General features: G+C 38.8%; 1 long non-coding RNA gene across 1 annotated transcript; it reads left to right on the plus strand.

Moving 5' to 3' along the window:
- The first annotated feature begins 1,823 nt into the window (after positions 1 to 1,823).
- LOC129625425 (uncharacterized) lies at positions 1,824 to 12,977 on the plus strand. The gene is made up of 3 exons (XR_008701436.1): positions 1,824 to 4,416; positions 7,240 to 7,353; positions 12,630 to 12,977. It is a non-coding gene; the product is annotated as an uncharacterized LOC129625425 (long non-coding RNA).
- The last annotated feature ends 276 nt before the right edge of the window (positions 12,978 to 13,253 follow it).

Below are 13,253 nucleotides of genomic sequence, written 5' to 3' on the forward strand. Positions count from 1 at the left end.
ATTCAGCAGGAAAGATTTCAGCCTTTCTAAATACCACTCAAGAGTATTATGAAGCATCTAAGTCCCTTAGATCCCAAGCAAGACTTTGATATCTCTGATAAAAAAACATTGAATTTTAATGTACCACAAGTAATTATTATAATTTCCTTTAGAAGTATAAATTGTCTGACTGTATCTACTTCGAGGGAAGTGGAAAGTATTAGTCCCTCAGTCACGTCTGACTCCTTGCAACCCCATGGACTGTAGCCTGCTAGCCTCCTCTGTCCATGGGATTCTTCAGGCAAGAATACTTGAGTGGGTTGCCATTTCCTTCTCCAGAGGATCTTACCAACCCAGGGATCAAACCTGGATCTCCTGCATTGCAGGCAGATTCTTTACCGCCTGAGCCACCAAGGAAGATTTTTTTTTTTCTTGAGAAACTATGATCTGATCTGTGTGGGGCTGTAGAGCTGAAGGCAAGAACTTGACCTCTCTGGGTGAATTTGCTCAAGGATCTCTTGAGAATCCTTAAGTCACAGAAACACAAACACCTCCAACCTGGATTCAGTGCGGTCTTATTCAACTCACAGGGCATCTCTCTGGACTTCTATAAGTTACCAGTGGTCCTAATGAGCAATCAAGACTGAGAACCACTGCCAGAAGAAGAAGTGAAGTCGCTCAGCATGTCGAACTTTTTGTGACCCTATGAACTATAGCCTGCCAGGCTCTTCTGTCCATGGGATTTTCCAGGCAAGAATACTGGAGTGGGTTGCCATTTCCTTCTGTTTCTTGCCTGCAGTACAAACCCGAGTCTACTCTCCTGGTTCTCTCGAGCCTTGGATTACTGCTTCTGTACTTTTGCCTGAACTCAAGGAAAATGATGTCTACGATACCTCTACCAAGGTTCTTAACTGTGATGGTTAATTGTATGTGTCAACATGACTGGACCATGGGTGACCAGGTTAGTCATTGTTTGTGGCTGTGTCTGTGAGGGTATTTCTGGATGAGCTTAACGTTTGAATCAGTGGACTCACTACAGTGGACTGCCCTCCCCAAGTGGTTGGGGATCATCCAATCTGTTGAGAACAAAAGGCAGAGGAAGGAGAAATTTGTTGCTCCCCCATATTTTCCCCCTGCCTCACTGATTGAGCTGGGACATGACATTTCATCTTCTCTTGCCCTCAGACTAGGATTAATAGTGTTGACTCACCTGATTCTCGGGCCTTTTGATTTGGACTGAATTATACCTCTGGCTTTCCTGGATCGCCAGCTTGCAGACATCAGACATGTGGAATTTATTAGCCTAAATAATTGCATGAGCCAATTCCTCTATCTATCTATCTCCTATTGGTTCTGTATCTCTGGACAACCCTCACTAATACACTAAGACTTTTTAATTCATCGACTCCTTGGAGAATTCAGTAAAAGCAATAAACCTTCTCCCAAGAAAACACACTTTATCTTGGAAGCAACTGAAACATGTTTTAGAACCCCATAACCCCACCTCTAAAAACCTAGATTAAAGTCCCTATCTTATCTAGATAACGCCTGAAACCAGATGCCCCTATTCTTATCTATCTGGGGTTGTTGCCTCTGAAGCCTGTGCCTAAGCCAGACAGGGACTAGGAAATTGTCCTGTCCTTTCCCAAAGAAGCAAGAGACACCTCTAGTAAAGCCCAATGCTGAACTCTGCTGGTGGGGCTGTTCAAAAATTATTTAGAACCCTAGAGGTACACACACAAGAATATAATTCAAAACCTGAGCAGAGGTCCAGCAATGCAAACCTCTAAAAGTTACATACAAATGCCCTGGGATGATTTGCTTTGCTTTCATGCATTGGAGAAAGAAATGGCAGCCCACTCCAGTGTTCTTGCCTGGCGAATCCCAGGGACAGGGAAGTCGGACACGACTGAAGCGATTTAGCAGCAGCAGCAGCAGTCCAGTATTAACAGCAGAGCAGATGGGATTGGCTTGAGTGGCCTCGGCCCTGCAGCTGAGAATGGATGAACACTATAGAGACCACTGTATGAACAATCACGACATCAACACTCGTTCTTTCTGGTTGTCCTGCGGCAGCTCTGGGGCATGCCACATCAACTGCAGGACCACCCACCATGTACTCTTGGGGTTCATGACCCCACTGCAATGTCCACATCTCTAAAGCAGTGGTCATCATTTATCAGGAAGCTCAATGTCTGCACCTATTTTCAAGCATTTTTTCATTGTTTCTCCATTATTAAAGGGTTTAATTTTTCATCTAAAATGTAAGAAACTACATAATTCGCATATACAGATTTGTCTCATAAACACAGTTTAGTATTGAGCAAGACACATTTGAAACTGGATTGTTTGCTTTATAAATTGCTTAATACAGAAATGTCGTTTGAATCATAGCTCCTCCAAGTATTATCTAAAAAATTTTTTCCCACTGAAAGGGGAAAAGAGAAAGAAGCAATGTCATCTTTAGTGCAAGTTAAGGAAATGCTCAGCAGTCCATTTATTTGAAGCATTTTGTTTTGGTTGTTTTTTGGTCTACCTTTCTACTTGGCAACACTCAAAGCTAGAAAATCCAGGTGAAATAAATGATAATCTAAAAAAAAAAATACTGTCTCAAAAAGATAAAATTTGTTTAGATCATGAACTATAGTAGATAGTGTAAAGCAGGTAAATATCAATACTTTCCAAAAGACGATAGGTTACTTTATGAGTGATTCTGCAAAACCTGTAAGTTACAGATAATTACTATTTTAAACTGTTGTAAAGTATTAAGAAAGAAAAGCTCTCTCATTTACTCTGTATACCTAGCATAATTCTGCTGTAAAAATTGGACAGGCATAGTGAGTGGAGCAGGACACTATGATCTTTTTGCTTCCCCATGTCCTCAGTCTGCCTTTTGTCTGTGGAAAAACTTTAGCCAAAGAATAAGTTTAATTAGAGCACTGAGAAAATTCAGAAACCAAAGAAACAGTTCAACAAGACTAAATAATATTAGTTTATAGTTATTAAGCATAGTCAAGGACCTTCTGGAGCAGGCAATGGCAACCCACTCCAGTACTCTTGCCTGGAAAATCCCATGGACAGAGGAGCCTGGTGGGTTGCAGTCCATGGGGTCGCTGAGAGTCGGTCGCGACTGAGCGACTTCACTTTCACTTTTCACTTTCATGCCTTGGAGAAGGAAATGGCAACCCACTCCAGTGTTCTTGCCTGGAGAATCCCAGGGACGGGGGAGCCTGGTGGGCTGCCGTCTATGGGGTCGCACAGAGTCGGACATGACTGAAGCAGCTTAGCAGCAGCAGCAAGGACGTTTAGTTCCTCCTCAAGGGTTTAGACAACATTCTGAGCCATATCCTATGAGCTGTCTTGTAGATACTGAAACCCCCACGTGATGACCAGACTGTAGCCATGACATAAGCTGCCCCAATTCTGAGACCTGGCCTCAAAGAAATGGGAACAAACCGACTTTGGAACTGAAGATTAACTGTACCTAATCCAATCAAGATGACACTGACCAGACTCTTGCAGCACCAATTTCAAGATGACTTCCAGAGCCGACTGTGCTATTTCTGCATGAAGCCCCATCCCTCCCTCCCTTCATAAAATCTCTTGCCCACTGATTGTCAGTGTGGAGAAGTTGGCCTTTGTCAGGAGCCCCCTGCCCCCAGGCTGTTGTCCTCTGGAATAAAGCAAACTTTCCTTTCCACCAGCTCGCCTCTTCTTTGCCTTTAGAGTGGCGAGCAGCTGGACCCCACTCTCAGTTTTTGGCTCCTTCCACGGGACTCCTGTGCTCTCGCGATACCTGGCTTCTGGGGTTTTCCTAGAGTGGAGCCACCAGGACGACGCTCCGAGATGGCTGTGAGGAACCGCTGCCGGAGGCTACCTACCTGACCCTGAGAGGAAGATTTTGGAGGGGCGGGTGTTTCTAGCAGCTGCTGAAACCATTTGTTTCGGGGAATCCTCCGTGTTTCTTCCCTGTTCGGCACTGGCTGTCAACGAACGCTTTTCCTCGGTGGAACGGAAACATGCGCCTGGACGAACAGACGAGCTCCAAGACCCGGTAAATCTCACTGGTGTGCACCCAGGCTAACTTCTCCTTTGAGCACAAAGTGCTATTTGGGCATTTTGCCAATTGGTTCTGACGTGCCTGACGTTGAGGACCATTTGTGTTGCGGGCGTCTTCGTTTGGGACTCTCTATCGGTCATTATTTTGTTGTATTTGTAATGATTCTGTCTTCTGGTGTGTGCGTATATATTCCATTTGTGTGATTGGTATTATCTTCTATAAATTAATTTTTATTGGAGTATAGTTGCTTTACAATGTTGTGTAAGTTTCTGCCTTACAGCAAAGTGAGTCAGCTATACATTTACATTTATCCCCTCCCTTTTGGATTTCTTTCCCATTGAGATCACCACAGAGCATTGAGTATCCTGTGCTATAAGGTAAGTTCTCATTAGTTATCTATTTTATACATAGTATCAATAGTGTATATGTGTCAATTCCAGTCTCCCAATTCCCCCCTCCCCCCACCTTGGTGTCCATATATTTGTTCTCTACCTCCCGTGTGTCTATTTCTGCTTCTCTAATAAGATCATCTGTACTGTTTTTCTATGCATTAAAATATGACATTAGTTTTTGTCTCTCCACACAAAACAATGCTTTATTCATTTTCTCTAAAAGTAAGGATTTTTTCCTATAATTTTGGCAACCTACTTCTTGATCACCTCTCCATATGAAAATGATTTTCTAATTACTTTTTTTAAACTGGAGGATTATTGTTTTATAATGTTGTGTTGGTTTCTGCTGTACAACAACATAAATCAGTCATAACTATATACATCTCCTCCCTCTTGAGCCTCCCTTCCATTACCCCCATCCAACACCTCTTGGTTGTCACAGAGTGCCAGGCTGAGCTCTTTGTGTTGTACAGCAGCTTCCCACCAGCTGTCTATTTATACATGGTCATGTGTATATTTTTATTTACATGTGTATATTTTTATTTACAAATTTTATTTACATTACATAATACATGACACTATTTATACAGTGTCATGTGCTACTATTTCTGCTCCCACCTGCTGTGGTCCCAAGTCCCTTCTCTATGTCTGTGTCTCCATTCCTTTCCTGCAAATAGGTTCATCAGTACCATCTTTCTAGATTCCATATATATGCATTAATATACAATATTTTGTTTTTCTCTTTCTGACTTACAATCTCTAGTTCCACGTGATTGGTATCTTTATTGTCTTTTGTAAAATGGGAAATTCAGATTCAATTCATTAGAAAAATTTTAGTTATGCGATTATGACTGAAAAAAAAAGAAAGGTAATTAAAAAAAACTTTTTACTTTGTATTGAGGTTTAGCTGATTAACAATGTTGTAACAGTTTCAGGTGAACAGTGAAGCGACTCAACCATACGTATACATGTATTTATTCTCCCCCAAAGTCTTGTCCCATCCAGGCTGCCGCATAACATTGAGCAGAGTTCCCTGTGCTGTACAGTAGGTCCTTGTTGGTTATCTATTTAAAATATAGCAGTGAAAGAATTTTTTAAAACATAATATGACAATGGTATTCTTTAGACTCCAGAAAAAAAAAATGGTTAAGATGAAACTCTTTTGAAATTCCAAAACTAGTTCTTTTTGCATATGCAGTTAGAGGAAGCTAGTTTGATAAAAGACTGTTTTAAGAATGCTGAGGCTTAGAGAACAAAAGCATGTCTAGCAGATAAGTTAACTCTTATCATGTCCTTGAAATACAAACACAGCCCACTTTGCCTGAGACTTGAGCTTTGGGTTAATTAGTAGAATTTCAAAAGGTGTTTGGGTTTATTGTACCATATTAAAGAGTAAGTATACTATGAGAAAAATGCAAGTTTTTAGAGGTTATGAAATATGTGCTTAAGTTTACCAATCAGTAAATGCTGGTATAACACTCTAGTTACTTGTTTCCTGGTTTTGTTAAGGCTTTTAAGGGTTAAAAATTGTAATCTGTAATTAAAACTACTAAAAATGATAAGGGAAACATTCCAATGTGTAAAGCAAGTAGGGCATGTGTTGTCGGCGAGAGAAGGTATAAAGAATGGAGATATTTTTGTTGAGGAAAAATGATGATAATAATTTTGTCCCGGAGCTGGGTATTTCTAGGTGGGGAAAAATAAAGGACAAATTATATGGATACAAAAAGTAATAAAACATTTGTGGAAAAAGGGAACTTTGAGAAAAGAATTTTGTACTCTGTCAGGAGTGATTAAGATTAGGTTGGATTTAATTTGGTAAATGAGTCGTGTTATTAATAGTAAGCTGATTGAAAACTGGAATTTGGTTTTCTTTCTCTATGTTAAGAGAACAAAACTTTCCTAGAATAAAGAGCAGCTTTTGATAACAGATTGTAAGTTTCTTTCTCTAGCTGACTTTGAATATTCCAAATGGCCCTTAGGTGTCTCAAAAGAAATATTTTTATGGTTCAAAATGTTTATTTATTGTTTTTACTGTGATAATATATACATGCAATTTACTATTTTGACCATTTTCAAACGTACAGTTCCGTGGCTTTAGGCGCACTTACATTGTTGTGCCGCCGTCACCACAAACTATCCACCTCCAAAATACTTTTGTCAGCCCAAAGTGAGACTCTCACCCATTAAACAATAACCTTCCATTCCCTCCCCCTAGCCTGTGACACCACCATTCTATTTTTCATCTCAGAAGAAATATTAAAGTAACTAGAATTATTTGGTATGTTAAACTATATAGAAAATATTTGATAACTTTCAGGTCATACTGCTGAAGTGGGTAAGAAATTTAAAGAATGCTAATGGAAATCTATTGTTTTGCCTCAAGTCATATTTTTTACCCCAGTGTTCAGGATTGATGTGTATCACTGCTGGCTTTACGTTTACTGCTAAAAGTGTATGTACAGTGCTTGTGTGACAATTGGGTATAAGTGATAAAATGTATGGCCTATAAAATGTTTCTCCATAAGCATACCTCTGTATTTGTTTACTGTGTCTTAGTTTTAGTTTTACCCCAGCGTGGATGACTAGGTCTATATATAAGCAAAAAATAAGCCTAGCACTGAGGGACATGAATGGACCTAGAAAAGGCAACTGAACCACTCTAAGAATGCCGGGAAAATATAATGATTATTGATGCTTTCTATGAAAAGATCTGCCATTAAAAGGGGGAAATTATGCAAGAAATTTTCAAATATTGTGTTATGAGGAAGTCATTCTGGCTAATTCATGATATAATTTGAACTTTAGGTTAACCAAAAACATCCTGTTTATGGCCTAATAAACATGCATTGTGCACGTGTGCTCAGTCACTCAGTTGTATCTGACTCTGTGGCTTGCCAGGCTGCCCATGGAATTTCTCAGGTAAGAATACTGGAGTGGGTTGCCATTTCCTACTCCAGGGGATCTTCCTTACTCAGGGATCAAACTTGCATCTCTTGCATCTTGTGCATTGGCAGGCAGATTCTTTACCACTGAGCCACCTGGGAAGCCCTCAACATACATTGTACATCTGCTTTAACCATTAAGGTTAAAAAACCCTAACACGTTTAAAGAATAATATAAAGATGCATTTGATTATTATCTTCATTGTAATATCTCTGTTATCCAATTGCTAAGTCCTGTCTGACTCTTTGCAATGCTATGGACTTCAGTATACCAGGCTCCTTTGTCCTTCCCTGTGTCCTGGAGTTTGCTCAGATTCATGTCCATTGAGTTGGTGATGCCATCCAGCCATCTCATCCTCTGCTGCCCCCTTCTCCAGTTGCCTTCAATCTTTCCCAGCATCAGGGTCTTTTCAAATGAGTCACCTTTGGCATCAGGTGGTTAAAGTTTTGGAGCTTCAGCATCAGTCCTTCCAATGAATATTCAGGGTTGATTACCTTTAGGATTGGCTAGTTTGATCTCTTTGCAGTACAGTATGTCCAGGTACTATGACAAAGTACCTGGTAAAAGAGAGAGGTAATATTTTCAAAATACAAAATATTGATGCTAAGCTTGGAACTTGAGATTATTTCCAATTCTGTATCCATTCCCCAAATTAGGCAGGAATATACCCTTCTTCATCAGGAAGTTGCTAGAGTGATTGTCACCCCATTCCTTCCAAGAGCTGGAGATAATTTGAACAGAAATGGAACTAAAACTGGGTTCCTCTGCCAAGTTTATGACTACCCTCTCTATCCAAAACTTTGTCCCCTTTCTTTTTCTGTACCTGTCCTTCCTCAAGACTGAGAAGTACCAGAGAAAAGGGGGGACTGAAATGGAGCAGAACCCTATAGTCCTCTATGTCCTCAGCCTACCTTTTGTCTGTGGAAAAACTTTAGCCATAGAATAAGTTTAATCAAAGCAGTGAAAATGCAGAAACAGAAGAAAACAGTCCAAAGAGACTAAATAATACTTTAGTCATTAAGCATAATCAAGGACCTTGAGTCCATTTCCAAGGGGTATAGATAATATTCTGTGCCACATCCTTTGAACTGTCTTATAGAGACTAAAACCCCCACCAGGTGGAAGAAGTTAACTACGTGATGACCAGACTGCAGCCATGACATAAGCTGCCACAATTCCCAGAGCTAATTTCAAAGAAAGGGAACAAACTGACCCTGGGACTGCAGATTAACTGTACTTAAAACAATCAAGATGACACTGATCAGAGGGTAGCTCAGCTGGTAAAGAATCCACCTGCAATGCAGGAGACCCCAGTTCAATTTCTGGATCAGGAAGATCCCCTGGAGAAGGAATAGACTACCCACTCCAGTATTCTTGGGTTTCCCTGGTGGCTCAGATGATAAAGAATCTGCCTGCCATGTGGGAGACCTAGGTTTGATCCCTGGGTTGGGAAGATCCCCTGGAGGAGGGCATGGCAACCCACTCCAGTATTCTTGCCTGGAGAATCCCCACAGACAGAGGAGCCTGGCAGGCTATGGTCCATGGGGTTGCAGAGTCAGACACAACTGAGCAACTAAGCATAAAACAAGATTACACTGATCAGATCACTGTAGAACCAATTTCAAGATGACTATCAGAGCTGACTGTGCTGTTTCTGCATGTAGCCCCCTCCCTTCACCTATAAAAGCTCACTGATCTTCAGTGGAAGGAAGTCAGCCTTTGGACAGGTGTCCATGTCCCTCTCCCCTCCCTTGGGCGACAGTCCACCAAACTTTCCTTTCACCAAACTTGCCTTTTTATTGGCTTTCAAGTAACAAGCATCTGGACCCCAATTTACGGTAAAAATAGCACTCTAATAACGGGAAAGTGAAAGTCACTCAGTTGTGTCCGACTGTTTGTGACCCCATGAATTCTCCAGGCCAGAATACTGGAGTGGGTAGCCTTTCCCTTCTCCCGGGGATGTTCCCAACCCAGGGATTGAACCCAAGTCTCCCACACTGCAAGCGGATTCTTTACCAGTTGAGCCATAAGGGAAGTTCAAGAATACTGAAGTGGATAGCCCGTCCCTTCTCCAGTGGATCTTCCCAACCCAGGAATTGAACTGGGGTCTCCTGCATTGCAGGTGGATTCTTTACCAGCTGAGCTATCAGGGAAGCCCCAAATAAAGGGAAATTATAGTCCAATTTGAATATATAGGTGCAAGTACATAAATAAAATATTGAGAAATCAAATCTAATGATATTTGAAAAATACTTGATGCCCAAGTAGATTTCATCTCACGAATAGAGAGGTGGTTAACATCAGGGTACCTATTAGTCTAATTCACAATATTAACAAATGAAAGAGAAACCAAATTCAATCCTCAATCATGATAATGATTATTAAAAACACTTGTTATGAAAAGAATAGAAAGGGACTTTCTTATGTCCCTCAAATAAACCTGATGATGAAACATTAAAAGCTATTTCCACTGTAATTGGCAAAATGACAAGGATAGCTACTGTGACTATTACTATTCAACATTTTATGGAAGTTCTAATTATTGAAATAAATCAAGAAAAAAATCAAGTAATGATCTGGAAAACTATTAGGACTTATATGAGAATTAACGAGTGAAGTTGGAAACAACATGCAAAATTGATAGCATCTACCATTACCACTTAGAAAACGTAGTAACTAATACAGTGCCGTTTATAATTTGCAACTCATTTATAAAATACCTAATATGAAATGTCAGAATTATATAAATAAACAGACAAAAAATTTATAAGATATAAATCAAGACATATACATATCTCCTGGATGGAAATATCCAACATTATAAAGACATCAAATCTACCTACCACAAATTCATTGATTAATTAAATATAACACCAATCAAAATGCCATAAGAATTTCTGTTAGAAATCTGAAGCTTATTCTGAATATCACATGAAATAGAAAAGGCACAAGAACAGCAAAGACATTTATAAAAAAGAGGAACAAGGAAAGGGATGGAAAAAAATACCATAAAGCTATAATAAATTAAACAGTGAGACAGTGGCATGGTTATAGACATAGCAATCAGTGAAACACAGGAGTCCCAAGACAGACTCCTGGAAATATGAGAATTTCATTTTGATACAGGTAGCATTTCAAATATGAGATAAAGGGTGGAAAATTTAATGAACAGTTAGTTACTGGATAATTTCCCACCGTTTTGGAAAAACATAAAGCTAGATTCATTATAAAGCCTATAAATTTACAAGTGATGCATTTAAGGACTTGGAAGGTAAATTGTCATTCTCTATAAAAATGAGAAAACAAAATAATAAATCAAGATTATTAAATTACTAGAAGGAAATACAGAAAAGTATTTGTATAATATTGAGTTGAGGTTGACCTTCCTAAACAAGACAAGAATTTGAGAAACCCAAAGTTAAATCTGCTGGAGATCCCGGTTCAATTCCTGGGTTGGGAAGATCCCCTGCAGAAGGGGTAGGCTACCCACTCCAGTATTCTGGCCTGGAGAATTCCATGAACTGTACAGTTCATGGGGTCACAAAGAGTCGGACATGACTGAGTGACTTTCACTTTCAAAGTTAAATTATACAATCTCCTTTTAAAAAATGAATATAAAAAGACCATATAAGTAAAATTAAAATATGAGCAACAGGGTTGAGGAAATATTTACAATGTTTTATAGACAAAGGTTACTATTCAGAATATGTAAAGAGAAAATAGAAATCAATAAGAAAAAAGTCAAAATATTAATAGTTGAAAGATAAAAATAAACAATTCATGGAAGTGGAGATAAAAAGGGACCAATGAAAAGATTCTCAGTGTTGCAGGTAATCAAATATGGATTAAAATCTTAAAATATATTTTAACCATCTAACTGACAAAATTAGAAAAAATACTTATTTTCACTGTTCGCTGAGAAATGTGTGTGAACACGCATTTCTATTAACTATAGGTGAACGTATCTTGATGCACATTCAAGAAGTCAAGCTTCTACTCTATATAAATGAAAGAAAGTTTCCATCATTTGGTTCAGGCATTCTATTTTGGGGATTCATTTCTTTAGAAGTATTTAGACTTAAAAATAGAAATATATGTAAAATGACATCCCAGTATTGTTTCTTGGCATGAAAAACTGGGAACAATCTAAGTCTCCAGCAAAACATAATATTTCTGCTACTATTGAATGCTATATAGCCTTTAAAAATAACAATAATAGGAAACCATCATCACAAAACAGAGTTAGTATGACCTTATTTATAAATCTTTTACCACCTAAACACATGTGTGGATGTGTGATTGTGTATAAATTCATAAGAAAGGGTGAGGAAGGACCCACCAAATACTGACAACCAAGGTTAAGTCATGAGTAGAAGAGACGGAAGAGGAAAATTTTTATTTTCTCCATTTATTTCTATTTTATTTCAGTTTTTAATAATAATTGAATAATAAAAATATAAAAAGATAATATGATGTGAATAATTTTAATCATATTATATAGCACAATGACTTGAATTTCCACCTCCCACCAATTTCTGTTTGAGCCAGTCGATACTGTTGACTACCTGGCAGGTGAACCAAAGTGTTCACTCCTCCTCTACATGACAGACTCATTCAGGTGAGCATCAAGGCACGAGATTAGATCCACAGATTGAAAAGGCAAGACACCAACTTAGAGAAGATATCCACAGGGCATATACTCGACCAAAGATTTATTGATTTTACCCAGGGATTGAACCACATCTCTTGCATCTCCTGCATTGGCAGGCAAGTTCTTTACCACTAGTGCCACCTGGGAAGATAAAGATTTATATCCAGAATCAATTAAAAAGTTAAATGGAAAACTTCTATAAATCAGTAAGATAAGATACCAAATTAAAAATAAATGGTTCAGGATAGGGAACACATGTATACCTGTGGTGGATTCATTTTGATGTATGGCAAAACCAATACAATATTGTAAAGTTAAAAAATAAAATTAAATTAAAAAAATAAAATAGGAAAAAAATAAAAATAAATGGCAGAAGCATACTGGCTTCTTAAAAAATGATAAAATAAGGATCTCAGAAAAACCACTCCTTCATAAAGGCAATTAGAATACTGACCAAAAAAAATCATCAAAAATAAACTTTTTCGGAACTCTGGAAAATAGCCAAAAGTTTACAACAATCCAAGGAACATCAAATTGAGAAAAACAGGTAAGAGCATTGAGTTTGGTGGCATTGTAACCTGCTCTCTACCCTTCTGCATAGCTCCAAAGAAGTCTTGAAAACTAAAGGCCTTGTAACCATGGTAACTGTGAAAGCCAGCAGTCTAGCAGCCACTGGAGGCCACAGACAAGTTTGGAGCTATCCCAAAAACTCTCTCTCCAGAGAATCGTTTCTATTTGATCTGTCTGGCTGCTCCAGCCCCATTCTCAAAGTTTGTCTCTATTTGACTGGACTCAGAACTTGTTCTACATGGACAGCCTGTCACCAGTGTGTTTTTCAAAAACAATCGGAGGAAATCATTTAACATCAGAGCTGTCTGAAATGGGAATACAAGCTAAATGGGAATACAAGCTAAATGGGAATACAAGGTGGGATATGCAAGAGGCTGACCAAAAGACTCCAAAAAAAAAAAAAAAAAAAACCATGAGAAAGAGATGTCCACAGACCACCAAGAAAAACTTTTACTTATTTCTGGCAATCTAGAAGGCCACACAATGCAGGGCTGTGCTCAGGCGAAAGAGCAGAGAAGGCCCTAATCTCTCATCTCTGCCTACTTTGAGACTGTGCAAGAGGGAGTTAAGATTAAAGCAGAGTATATTATAAACTGCTGGAATATTGAAGATAGGCTACAATGTACTTGGACCCTTTGGCAAAGGTTGAGAGGCT

Source organism: Bubalus kerabau, chromosome 13, assembly GCF_029407905.1.
Source record: "Bubalus kerabau isolate K-KA32 ecotype Philippines breed swamp buffalo chromosome 13, PCC_UOA_SB_1v2, whole genome shotgun sequence".
NCBI lineage: Eukaryota > Metazoa > Chordata > Mammalia > Artiodactyla > Bovidae > Bubalus > Bubalus kerabau.